This window comes from Ornithorhynchus anatinus, chromosome 21 (assembly GCF_004115215.2).
Source record: "Ornithorhynchus anatinus isolate Pmale09 chromosome 21, mOrnAna1.pri.v4, whole genome shotgun sequence".
Lineage (NCBI taxonomy): Eukaryota > Metazoa > Chordata > Mammalia > Monotremata > Ornithorhynchidae > Ornithorhynchus > Ornithorhynchus anatinus.
In genome coordinates this window covers 17,363,711-17,376,978 of record NC_041748.1, presented here as the reverse complement: position 1 = coordinate 17,376,978, position 13,268 = coordinate 17,363,711, and positions in this window count along the sequence as shown.

The following is a 13,268-nucleotide window of genomic DNA, read 5'->3' as shown; positions in this document are numbered from 1 at the left end:
TGGTGAGTCCTGAATGCTTTGGGGACTGGATCTGAGCTGATTGACCCAAGAACTAGTGTGACCTAGTGGAAAGACCACAGGTCTGGGTGCTAGGGTGCCTGGATTCTAATCCCATCTCTGCCAATTGACTGTGGTGTAACCTGGGGCAAGTCAATTCACTTCTCTAGAACTCAGTTTCCTCATCTGTACAATGGGGATTAAGATGGTGAGCCTCACATGGGAAATGGGTTCTGTCCAAACTGATTAGCTTGAATCTATCCCACTGATTAGAATAGTGCCTGGCATTCATTCTCTCAATTGTATTTATTGAAAGCTAACTGTAAGCACAGCACTGTACTAAGAGCTTGAAAAGTACAATTCAGCAATAGACACAATCCCTATCCAACAAGGGGCTCACAGTCTGGAAGGGGGGAGACAGACAACAAAACAAGTAGACAGGCATTAATAGAATATAATAAGGTCCTGGGTTCTAATTCTAGTACTGCCACTTGTCTGCTGGGTGACATGGGGCATGTCATGCCTCAGTTTCTTCATTTGTAATGTGGCTCAGTTTGGTGCCTGGCACATATTAAGTGTTTAAACACCATTTTAAAAAAAGAAAAAAGGGGGGGGAAACAGACAGACAAGTACACGCTGTCAAGTTACAAGGCCCCGGTGGTGAAATTTCTTTATTAAAGTGCTCCACCCCAGCAGAATGGAGAGAGTAATATTGGAAACCATTTCTTTACGCTGAGGGAAAAACCTTACCCGTCTGTTGACACCAAAACTACTCCCAAGGATATTGAATTCTTAAATTCATTACATTGCCAGGGGCAATTTGTCTGGGGAAAAAGAAAGAGTTGGAGCCTGGGAAAAACAAATCTTAGCAAGACCCTTTCTTTCCCCAGCAATAGATTTCTTACTGGTTTCGGCAAGATCCCTTTGTGTGGAAGAACTGCGCAGCTCATTTTTTTCCCAGCAAAATTAATCTTAGGAAACTCTAGAAGGGACTGGAAAAACAAGCTGGCTCTTGAATGTGAGTATACTAGAAGCAGCATGGCCTAGTGGAGAGAGCATGGGCCTGGGAGGCAGAAGAACCTAGATTCTAATGGTAGGCACTTAATAATAATTGTGGTATTTGCTAAGTGTTTACTATGTACCAAGAACTGTACTAAGCTCTGGGGTGGACACAAGCAAATTGGGTTGGACACAGTCCCTGTCTCACGTGGGTGTCACAGTCTCAACCCCCATTTTACAGATGAGGGAACTAAGGCATAGAGGAAGTGAAGTGACTTGCCCAAGGACACACAGCAGTCATGTGGCAGAGCCAGGATTAGAATCCATGACCTCCTGATTCCCAGGGCCTTGCTGTATCTACTAAAACTCTTCCTGAGTTTGGCTTCAATATCACCAGTATTAATAATAATAATAATAATAATAATATTGGTATTTCTTAAGTGCATACTATGTGCAGAGCACTGTTCTAAGTGCTGGGGTAGATACAGGGTAATCAGGTTGTCCCATGTGAGGCTCAGAGTTAATCCCCATTTTACAGATGAGGTAACAGACACAGAAAAGTTAAGTGACTTGCCCACAGTCACACAGCTGACAAATGGCAGAGCCGGGATTCGAACTTCTGACTACCAAGCTCAGGCTCTTTCCACTGAGCCACGCTGCTTCTCTACATTATTATTATTGTATTATTACAATATTTTATTACAATACACAATACAATATTACAATATTATTACAATATTACAATGATTACAGTATTATTATGGTGGCATTTGTTAACCACTTAGTATGCATCCAACAAAATACTAACTGCTGGGGTAGACTTTTTTATTGTATTTGTTAAGCACTTACTATGTGCCAGGCACTGAACTAAGCATTGGGGTAGATAAAACCCCGATCAGGTTGGACACAGTCGATATCCCACATGGGGCTCACAGTCTTAATTCCCATTTTACTGATGAGGAAACGGAGGCCCAGGGAAGTCACGTGACTTGCCCAAAGTCACACAGAGGTCAGGTGGCAGAGTAGGGATTAGAACATATGTCCTGTGACACTCAGACTCACACTTTACCCACTAGGCCAAGCTTCTTCCCCTGCTAGGACATAATCAGGTTGGACACAGTCCCTGGCCCATGGACACAGTCCCTGGCCCACTTGTACCAAGTCCCCCTTGTAAAAAAACACCAAAAAAAAGCCAATCCCGCTCCCTGAAATACTCCTTATTGCTTACCTTGCACAAGAACACAGGAGACCACTGATTTTCGCACTGCTAATCCACGAACCAATAAATCCTTCCCCGAATCCCACTCATCTCATTCCACTTCTCAGCAAAGGATTGAACGTTAGAGCAGGGCAGAGAGGGTGCAGATTACTAAACCTTGATTATTTTTTCAAACTAGCCCACAGGACATTTCCACGTCGGCCACGAAGTGGTAATAGAAGTAAGTAATATTAACAATTGTGTCAAAATAAAGGACCAAAGTAAATCATCTCTTCTTTATTTCCATATGGGAGACAATAATTAGTCAACCAACTGTATTTATTGCACACTTACTATGTGCAGAGCACTGAACTAAGTGCTTGGAAGAATACAATGCAACAGAATTAGCCTGCCCACAATGAGTTTACAGTCTAGAGGATGGGGTAAAATGAGGGGAAATCCACACACTATAGGAAAGGGTCTTAACTATCAGAGCATATAAGGAAGACTCTCCCTCTAACTACAATCGACACTTCTCAGATCAATCAATTAATAGTGTGTTCAGAGCACTGAACTAAACACTTGGGAAAGTACAATACAACAGATTTAGCAGACCCATTCCCTGCCCATAAGGAGCTTAAGGTCTGGAGGGGGAAACAGGTTGTATATAAATAAATTAAGGATATGGGCGTAAGTGCTGTGGGGCTGAGGGTGGAGTGAATACCACATCCCCAAAGGGGACAGATTCAAGTGCACAGACGAAGCAGAAGGGAGAGGGAGTCGGGGAAAAGAAGGCTTAATCGGGGAACTTTTTGCAGACAGGGGACGTGCCTACCAATTCTGCTGTATTCTCCCAAGCTCTTAGTTCAGTCCTCTGCACACAGCAAGCGCTCAATAAATACAATTGACTGCCTGGAAAGAAACAGAAATGCAACTGCAGAAATCAGTTCTTGCCTTTCTGGGGAGCAATGGACCCCAGACACATCAGGAAGACAGTCTTTAAACAAGGGACACCACATATATTTCATCTTGAATCTGAATGGATTATTTGCCCACTAGACTTAAAGCCCGTTATGGGCAGGGAATGTGTCTGTTTATTGTTGTACTGTACTCTCCCATGGCTTAGTATAGTACTCTGCATAAAGTAAGTGCTCAATAACTATGACTGAGTGAATGAATAGTCCCTCCAGACACTGAGATGCTGAGTAGGCATTCAGGTGTCAAAGTATCAGACATTACCCCCACAGTTACCCAGATGCCCCAGAAAGAGCCCTGGGTTCTGTGTTATCTGACTCTTCCCATTACTGTTATCTCATCTTGGCATCCTAAGGTTTCTTTGAACCGGGCTGAAAGCGTTTTCTAGGGACATGGATGAATCGCGATGGTTTCAGAAGAGGAGCTGAGTTTCTCCTTAAACAAAAGGTCCATTTTCACAAATGTAAATGAAGAGGCCACTGTGTTACCATAATGGGAGAATGGAAGTTTTCAGGTGCCAGTCTCTTGCGATTGCAAAGGTATTCAGGGGAGTATTCACAGGGGCTTAACTGATCTCCACATGCAGTTCTCTTGGTCTCGGTTTCTCCCAGTGCCTGGGATTAGTTACAGAAAGGCGAACTTTGTCCTCAATCTTGCCAGGTTTCCTCTCCTGTGGGACTTCAAGCAACCATTCAAGATTTCAAGACCATTCAAGATGGACAATGAATCTCCCCTCCTTCAAAGTCTTATTGAAGGCCCATCTCCTCCACAAGATCCTCTCTGACTAAGCCCCTCCTTTCCTCTTCTCCCACTCTCTTCTGTATCTCCCTGACTTGCTCCCTTTGTTCTTCCCCCCTCCCAGCCCCACAGCACTTATGTCCACGGCTGTAATTTATTGATTTATATTAATGTCTGTCTCCCTTCCTCTAGACTGGAAGCTCGCTGTGGGCAGAGAATATGTCTGTTTACTCTTGCATTACACTCATCCAAGGTCTTAGTACAGTGCTCTGCACACAGTAAGCACTCAATAAATACAACTGAATGACTTGCACCCCCTTTGCCTGTTCTCTTCTCTAAGGGCTTCCCAGCCCCCGTGGACTCCTAGAACAAGGGCGAGGCAGAGGACTATGGGAGATGGCAGGGGACTGGAAGCCAGCTCTGCTATTTTGAAAAATTTTTAATGGTATTTGTTACATGCTTACTATGTGCCAGGCACCGTTTCTAAGCCCTGGGGTAGATACAAGTTAATCAGGTTGGACACATTCCGTGTCCCAAACGGGGCTCACATTTTTTAACCGCTTTTTACAGGTGAGGTAACCGAGGCCCAGAGAAGTGAAGTGACTTGCCTGAGGTCATACAGCAGAGAAGTGGCTGAGCCGGGATTAGAAGCCAGGTCTTTCTGACTTCCAGTTCCAGGGTCTATCCACAAGGCAAAACTGCTTCCACTTGCCTGCTCGGTGACTCTGGGTCCATCAGAACGGGATCTATTGAACACCTGTGATGGGTAAAGCATTAACTGCTTGACAGAGAACAATCAATACTACTTATTGAGTGCTTACTCTGCGCAGAGCACTGTACAGCGGTAAGCAGTGGACAAAGGGAAGATGGGAAGAACTCCTCTGTGGACAAAGGGAAGATGGGAAGAATTCCTCAGTGGACAAAGGAAAGATGGGAAGAATTCCTCAGTGAACAAAGGAAAGAAGGGTAGAATTCCTCAGTGGACAAAGTAAAGACAGGAAGAATTCCTCAGTGGACAAATGGAAGACTGGAAGAATTCTCAGTGAACAATGGGAAGACAGGAAGAATTCCTTAGTGGACAAAGGAAAGATGGGAAGAATCCTCTCTATAAGCCAGCTGGATTCAGAATAATTAAGATTTAAGAGAATGTTGGCAGGCATCTATAAGCGGGTTGGACAAAACAAAAGTATGTCACTACAATATATAAAGAATATTAATTTGGTTCAGAGACTACAAGAAAGTCAAAGCATTCCACAGAGTTCCCTCCCCTACCTTTTCATTTTATCTTATCAAAATAAAACACTTTTTAAAATAGAAAAAGAAAGCATAATTTTTTTAAGTTTTCTAATGACCCACATCCCCTTAAGCTACAATGCAGACAGAGACTGGGGCCTTTCAGCAGCTTAACACAGATTACATAACTAATTTGTTGATTTGTTTCCATAGCCTTCCACTCACACAAAAAGGCCTATCTATGGATTTATAATGAATCTAAAATGCATGAAACTAGCCCATGCTGTGAGCTAAGTCCTGCTTGCTACCATGGGGCCGTGGAAAATAAAATTGGACAGGCTCAGACATCCAATGTTCACAACTGTGTATTTTGGCATTCGCGTTACTTGAGTTTTTGTGGTATTTGTTAAGCGCTTACTACGTGCCAGACACTGTCCTGAGCACTGGAGTAGATGCAACGTTGAACACGATATCTGTCCCACATGGGACTCACAGTCTTAATTCCCATTTTACAGATGTGGTAAACGGCCACAGAGAAGTTAAGTAACTTGCCCAGGAGACAAGTGGTGAAGTTTTGCCGTGTGTTCTCACACCTTCTTTCTGTATTTGTTTTTGGTTTTTTAATATGGTATTTGTTAAGCTATGTGCCAAACTCTATTCTAGGTGCTGGGTAGATAGAAGTTAATTAGATCGGACACTGTCTCTGTCCCTCAAGGGGCTCATAGTCTAAATAGGAGGGAGAACAGGAGAACTGAGACACAGAGAAGTGAAGTAACTTGCTCAAGGTCACGCAGCAGACAATTGGCAGAGCCAGGATTAGAACCCAGGTCCTCTGACTTCCAGGACTGTGCTCCTTCCGCTAGGCCGTGCAGCTTCTCAGTTGCCCTGGGGGACGAAGGCACAGAGTTGGATACTGCTGCTGGGGTCTCAGATATGTCCTGTGACTTCAGACTGCACCCATTCTCCTTCCCATCAGCTCCCAGGGAGCGTGGCTGGGTAGGGGACGGTCAGGCGAGAAAGAGTGCGAGTGGCTCAGGGCAAACCCTCACCACTATACAAAGAGTAACTTGGGTGCCTGCCCTGTTATCTACCCCAGCACTTAGAACAGTGCTCTGCACATAGTAAGCACTTAACAAATACCAACATTATTATTACTATTAGTGGTCGGATTTCTTTTTCCCCCTTAACCCTGGGTGCTTCAGCAATCCTTACCTAAGTGGCAGAGAAGCGGAAAAGGCGAGTATGGGCAGAGTGTGCAGGGAACTTTCTCTTGGATGTAATCTTGCCAACATTTTTGCCTTTGAATAATAATAATGGTATTTATTAAGCGCTTACTATGTGCCAGGCACTACTGAACCAAAGGATATTATCAATTTAACAAATGCAGTGCACCGAGTGTTGCCAAAGCAAAACTAAGCAATCCAGCTAATGAGGAGCTGACCCTCTAAACCAGGGAGACAGACATAAAAAGAGTCACTAATGGTGAGAAGCAGCATGGCCTAGTGGAAAGAGGCCAGGCCTGAGAGTCAGAGGCCCTGGGTTCTAATCCCAGCTCCGCCACTTGTCTGCTGTGTGACTTCAGGCAAGCTACTTCACTTCTCTGTGCCTCAATAACCTCATCTGTAAAATGGGGATCAAATGCTACTCTCTCCTATTTAGTTTTTGAGCCCTATGTGGGGCACAGAATGTCAAACCTTATTTTCTTGTATCTACCCCAGTGCTTGCCTCATAGTAAAGCACTTAAGTACCATTTTTTAAAAATGGTAGAATCAGAATTCTTAGATGAGGATGGGTCTAAGTACTTAAGAACTAGAAGTGGTTAATGGATCAATATGATAGTAGAGGAATGAGAGGGGTTGGGGATGAGAAATTAGTCAGGGAAGACTTCCTGGAGGAGATGTGATTTCAGAAGGCCCTTTAATACTGGTCACACTAGCGGCTCTCATTCATTCCTCATCACTATTAATTGCTTTTATTGAGAAGTAGTATCGAGTTAGCACTTGCTATGTGCAAAGCAATGTACTAAGCCACACAGTTGAGCATCCATTAATCGGTGATATACACTGAACGCTTACTCTGTACAGAGTACTGTACTAAGCTCTTGAGAGAGTACAAGATAATTAGCAGACGCGCTCCCTGTCCACAATGAGAAGCAGCATGGCCTAGTGGATAGAGCTCGGGCTTGGGCATCAAAAGGGGCTAGGTTCGAATCCTGGTTCCGCCACTTATCTGCTGTGTGTCTTTGGGCAAGTTACTTTACTTCTCTGCTCCTTGGTTCCTCATCTGTAAAATGGAGATTATGACAGTGAGCACCATGTGAAACACAGACTGTGTCCAAACTGATTAACTTGTATCTTCCCCAGCAGATAGTTCAGTATCTGGCACATAGTAAACGCTTCACAAATACCATTCTGAAAACAAAACATTCACACTGCAGCGGCTGACATCTGGATTGAGGCAAGATGACCACCTCTGGGGCTCAGAGTAATTGACTGTCTCGGATGGGTAAAGGCTGGGATGCGGCAGGGCTACATGCCCCTGGCAGCCATGCCCCAGAAGCCTTTCCTGCACCTTGTTTTTCCACATTCCAAATAGCAAATGACACATGGAGAAGCAGCACGGCCTAGTGGATAGGACACTGGGAGGACAGGCATTATCCCCGAAAGCACTTTGGGCTTTCGGGGAGCTATCGGAACCCGAGGCATCATTGTGATCAAGTGACTGGAGCTGAGCTGCTGGGGCGTTCGTTGGTATTAATTCCTTGGCCTGATCGCCCCAGGGTAGGCTGGGGCTAGGTTTTGGTGACGAAGAGATGAATGGAAGCAACACGAGATCCCTTGGGGACAGCCGCTAGAAAGAGGCCATACACACACACACACCCATTCCCCCACCACCACCACCCGCCCGCCAGACTCGTGAAGAAGCTTCACCTCAGACTTGGAGCCGGCAAAGGAGATTTAGGTCAGGAGAATAGAATTACCCAAGCTGCAGTTCACTAACGGCCACTCGTCTAGAGCCTACTCAAGCAGACAATTCATTCAGTCGGATTTACTGAGCGCTCACTTGGTGCAAAGCATTGTGCCAAGCGCTTGGGAGAGTACAATGAAACAATCAACAGACAAGAACGCGAGTATCAGGGGACGGCTCCGGATCATGAGAGACAGGAAATTGGAAGCCCTTCCTGATTAATTCACAATACCCAAGTTATATCGACCTGATAACATATACACACACACCCCTTTTTGTGCATATTCAGTTACTTAGCTGACATTCTGCTCTGGCTGTTCTACCCGACATATTCTGGCTCTTTCACTGTCCCTCTCTGGAATCTCTCTGTGCATCTCACATGAGGCTGAAAGGTTGTGAAGGCAACAATTGTGTCCTTCGCTTATGTTGGACTGCCCCTGGAGCTCAGTACAGTCTTGCACACTCTATAGGTGCTCAGGATATATCACTGATGAGAAAGATGTTGATGCTGGCATCTTCAGAGGACGGTCCTGCCCTCAACAGAACTCTATTTTAAATGCTAGTATCATTCCGCCAGGGTTGGTTTACAGATAATAGTAATATTTAAGTGCTTACTAGGAACCAAGCACTGTACTAAGCAAAGCCAACTATAGAAGCAGCATGGTCCATTCATTCAGGCATTCAATCATATTTATTGAGCACTTACTATGTGCAGAGCACTGGTCTAGTGGATAGAGCATGGGCCCGGGAGTCAGAAGGCCTTGAGTTCTAATCCGGCTCCACTCGCCTGCTGGGTGACCTTGTCAGTCAGTCAATCGTATTTGCTGAGCACTTACTCTATGCAGAGCACTGGGCTAAGCACTTAGGAGAGTACACTAGAACAAAAGACAGTCCCTGCCTGAGTAAGTCACTTCACTTCCTCCGTGCCTCAGTTACCTCATCTGTAAAATGGGAAGTAGGACTGTGAACCCCAGGTGGTACATAAACTGTGTCCAACCGTCCATTCATTCACTGAGCACTTACCGTGTGTAGAGCACTGTTCTAAGCACTCTAAGTGATGCAACCTAATGAGCTTGTATCTACCCCAGCGCTTAATACAGTGCCTGACACAAAGTAAGCGCTTCACAAATACCATTTAAAAAAAAGTCTTGGGTGGATACAAGATGATCAGTCCCTGTCCCACACAGTGTTCACAGTCTAAGGGGGAAACCGGGAAAACAGGTATTCCATCCCCATTTTACAGATGAGGAAACCAAGGCCCAGAAATGTGAAGTGACTTGACTAAGGTCACACAGCAGGCAAGAAGAACCCAGGTCCCCCGGTTGCCTGGCCGGTGCTGTTTCCTCTTGACCCTGCTGCTTCCTTCCCTCATGAGGCATTACCTGGCCTGACCGAGCTCAGCGAGTGCCATCTGACTGTATCACAGCCACCACCAGGCAGGCCCCGATCAGAGGGATTAATACAAATTAATTCCTGCCTCCCACGCTGCCAGTCGGACTTCATTACCGTGCACAAAGTACTTGGAAAATGAAAGACGGCGTTTGATCGCAAAGCGCATTATCGTGGAACACAGAGCACTTTTCTTCTTCAAACCGCTTTGCGCAGAGTCCCAAACTAATTCTCCCCACATCCCAGAGAAGAGCGGTGCCAGCTTTCCGATCCTGAGGGGGCTGAGCCGAAGCAGGAGGACATCCCAGGACATCCTAGGAACTCCCTAAGAGCCATCAGGGGTGAGGACCCTCTACCTCTTCAACTCCAGGACCAACTCCACCACTCCGCGTGGCCTAGCGCAAAGAGCCAGAACCTCGGAGTCGAAGGACCTGGGTTCTGATCCCAGCTCTGCCCATTACTTGTTGTATGACCTTGGGCAAATCACTTCACTTCTCTGGGCCTCAGTTCCTCAACTGTAAGATGGAGATTCAATACCTGTTCTCCCTCTTAGACTGTGAGCCCCATGTGGGACACGGACAACGTCCAACCTGATTAGCTTGTATCTACCCTAGCGTTTAGTACGGTGCCTGGTGCAGATAAAGTGCTTGTTCATTCATTCAATCATTTTTATTGAGCATTTACTGTGGGCAGACCAATGTACTAAGCACTTGGGAGAGTATAATACAACAATAAACAGGCACATTCCTTGCCCACAAGGAGCTTACATTCTAGACGTAAGATACTTATTTATCAATACAAATAAATAAAATTACAGATATGTACGTAAGTGCTGTGGGGCTGGGCGGAGAGAAGAGGGAACAAGTCAGGGTGACGCAGAAAGGAGTGGGAGATGAGGAAAGGGGGGGGGGGTTTAGTCTGAGACGGCCTCGTGGAAGAGATGTGCTTTGAAGAGGGGGAAGAGTCATTGCCTGTCAGATTTGAGGAGGTAGGGAGTTCCAGGCCAGAGGCAGATGTAGGATAGGGGTCGTGGTGAGATAGGAGAGAGTGAGGCACAGTGAGAAGGTTAGCACTCGAGGAGTGGAGTATGCAGGCTGGGTGTAGAAGGAGAGAAGCGAGGTGAGGTATGAAGGGGAAAGGGGATGGATTGCTTTAAAGCCAGTGGTGACACACTTTTGTTTGATGCGGAGGTGGATAGGCAACCCAGGAGATTTTTGAGGATCAGGGTGATGTGTCCTGAGCATTTTTGTAGAAAAATGATCCAGATAGCAGAGTGAAATATGGACTGGAGTGCGGAGAGACAGGAGGCTAGGAGGTCAGCAAGAAGGCTGAGGCAGTAATACAGGTGGGATAGGATGAGTGATTAGATTAAACATAGTAGCAGCTTGGATAGAGAGGAAAGGGTGGATTTTAGCAATGTTGTGAAGGTGGGACTGACAGGATTTACCGATGGATTGAATATGTGGGTTGAATGAGATAGAGGAGTCAAGGATAACACCAAGGTTAAGGGCTTAGCATACACCATAAAAAAAAAACTAAAAAAAACCACTGAGGCTGGGCCAAAGGATGCCTGGACTACCTCAGAGAGGAATAGACCATAAAAACTAAAACTAAAACAACAACAACGAAAAAAACCCAACATTGCAGCTGAACTGAAGAATGCCTGGACCACCTGGGAGAGGCCCAGGCCATTAAAAGAAAAAAACAAAACACTGTACCTGGGCCAAAGGAATGTGTTTGACACATAGTAAGCGCTTAACAAATACCATAAAAAAAATTGGCGCAGTCACATGCCAAAGTGCATAAGCGATACAGAGATGATGGAGAATAGGGTGAGGTCAGACGGCATGGGTTCTAATCCTGGCTCCACCACATATCTGCTTGGGAAAGTCACTTCACTTCTCTGCAACTCAGTTACTTCATCTATAAAATGGGGATTAAGACTGTGAGCCCCATGTGGGACAGGCCTCTGAATCCAACCCAATTACTTTGTATCTACCCCACTGCTTAAAACAGTGCTTGGCGCATAGTAAGAGCTTAAATCCCACAATTATTATTATCATTATTATTATGCCTGAGGCCTGAACCACCTTGGAAAGGCCCAGGCCATTAAAAAAATAAAATAAAAACTGCGGTTGGGCCGAAGGATGCCTGGATCGCTTCGGAGAGGCACATCTGCAGTTTTGGGAGAGGAGCTGCCATTTACTTTTGTGTGCATCTCCTCTGCTGGATTATAAGATCCATAAGGGCAGGGATCAAGGTTATCAACTCTACTGAACTTTCCCACACGATTAGCACAGGGTTCTGCACAGAGTGAATGCTCAATACATACTACAGGCTGGCTGGGCATTAAGGATTTGATCAGGAGTATTTATTGAACACTTACTGTGTGCAGAGCACAGTACTGAGGGCTTGGGAGATACAACAGAGCTGGTGGACACATTCCCTGCCCACCAGGAGCTTACAGTCTAGAAAGGGAGCAAGACATTAAATAAAATTATGGGTATGTACAGAAGTGCTGTGCGACAAATAGCAAGAGCTTAAAGGGTACAGATCTAAGTGCGTTGACAATGCAGAAGGGGAGAAGGAATGGGGAAATTAGGGCTTAGTCAGGGAGATGTGATTTTAGGAGGGTTTTGAAGGTGGGGAGAGTCAGGGTTTGACATATATGAAGGGGAGGGAGTTCCAGTCCGTAGGCAGGACATGGACAAGGGGTCGGCAGTGAGCGAGTGGAGCCTGAGGTACAGCGTATAGGTTGGAATGAAATGTGCAGATTGGGTTGTAGCAGGAAATCAGCAAGGTAAGCCTCCCCTTCCCACAAAGAGGGCCAAGCTCAGCTCCCCCAAAGCTCCTATTTTGGGGTGAGAATTTGGAGCCCCATTCTACAAATAGAAAGGACCTGGGTTCTAATACCAGCTCCACCACTTTTCTGCTGTGTGACCTTGAGCGAGTCCCTTAACTTCTCTGTGCTTCAGTTACCTCATCTGTAAAGTGAGGCTTAAGACTGGAAGCCCTGTGTGAGACAGGGACTGTGTTCAACCTGATTCACTTGTATCTACATCTACCCCAGCACTCGGTGCAGTGTCTGGCACATAGTGAGCACTTAACAAATACCAATAAAAATATTCTGCATACACACACACACATATATTTGACTCCATATATTAGAGGTAAGGGGCATCTCCCAGGCCCTCGAGGAGTTTACAGCCTAATGGGAGTAGCAGAAAAAGATAATGTACAAACAGGATAGGTCAAATAGACTGTACAGTCGATTTATATTTATGTAGACAAGGACTGAAATAGGGTAGAAAAAGAGCTATAAATATCTAATAGCTAAAGGTGATGGTTGATACCTGATGGTTCTGAAAGTTTATCGGGGAAGGCCTGAAGGTGGGATTTAAGAACGACGGGATTTATTTATGAAGCACTTACTCTGTGCCCAGCACTGCAGTAGATGCCAGATCAGATCAGACAGAGACCTGGTCTCACAGGGGAGTCACAGTCTAAGGGGAAAGGAAGAGCAGGTATCTTATCCCTGTCATACAGATGAGGAAATGGAGGTGCAGAGGCTAAGTGACCTGTCCAAGGTCACACAGCAGGCAAGTGTTAAAACAGCACTGGAACTGACGTATGACTACCGAGTCCCTACTATCCACTAGGCCACACTGCCTCCCTGGAGACAGCTCTGAATGTTCCGAGAGCTGTGATCTGTCAGACTGGGGCAGGAAGGAGGGTGGCGGAGAGTTCTACATGGGAGGAATAGCTTACTGAG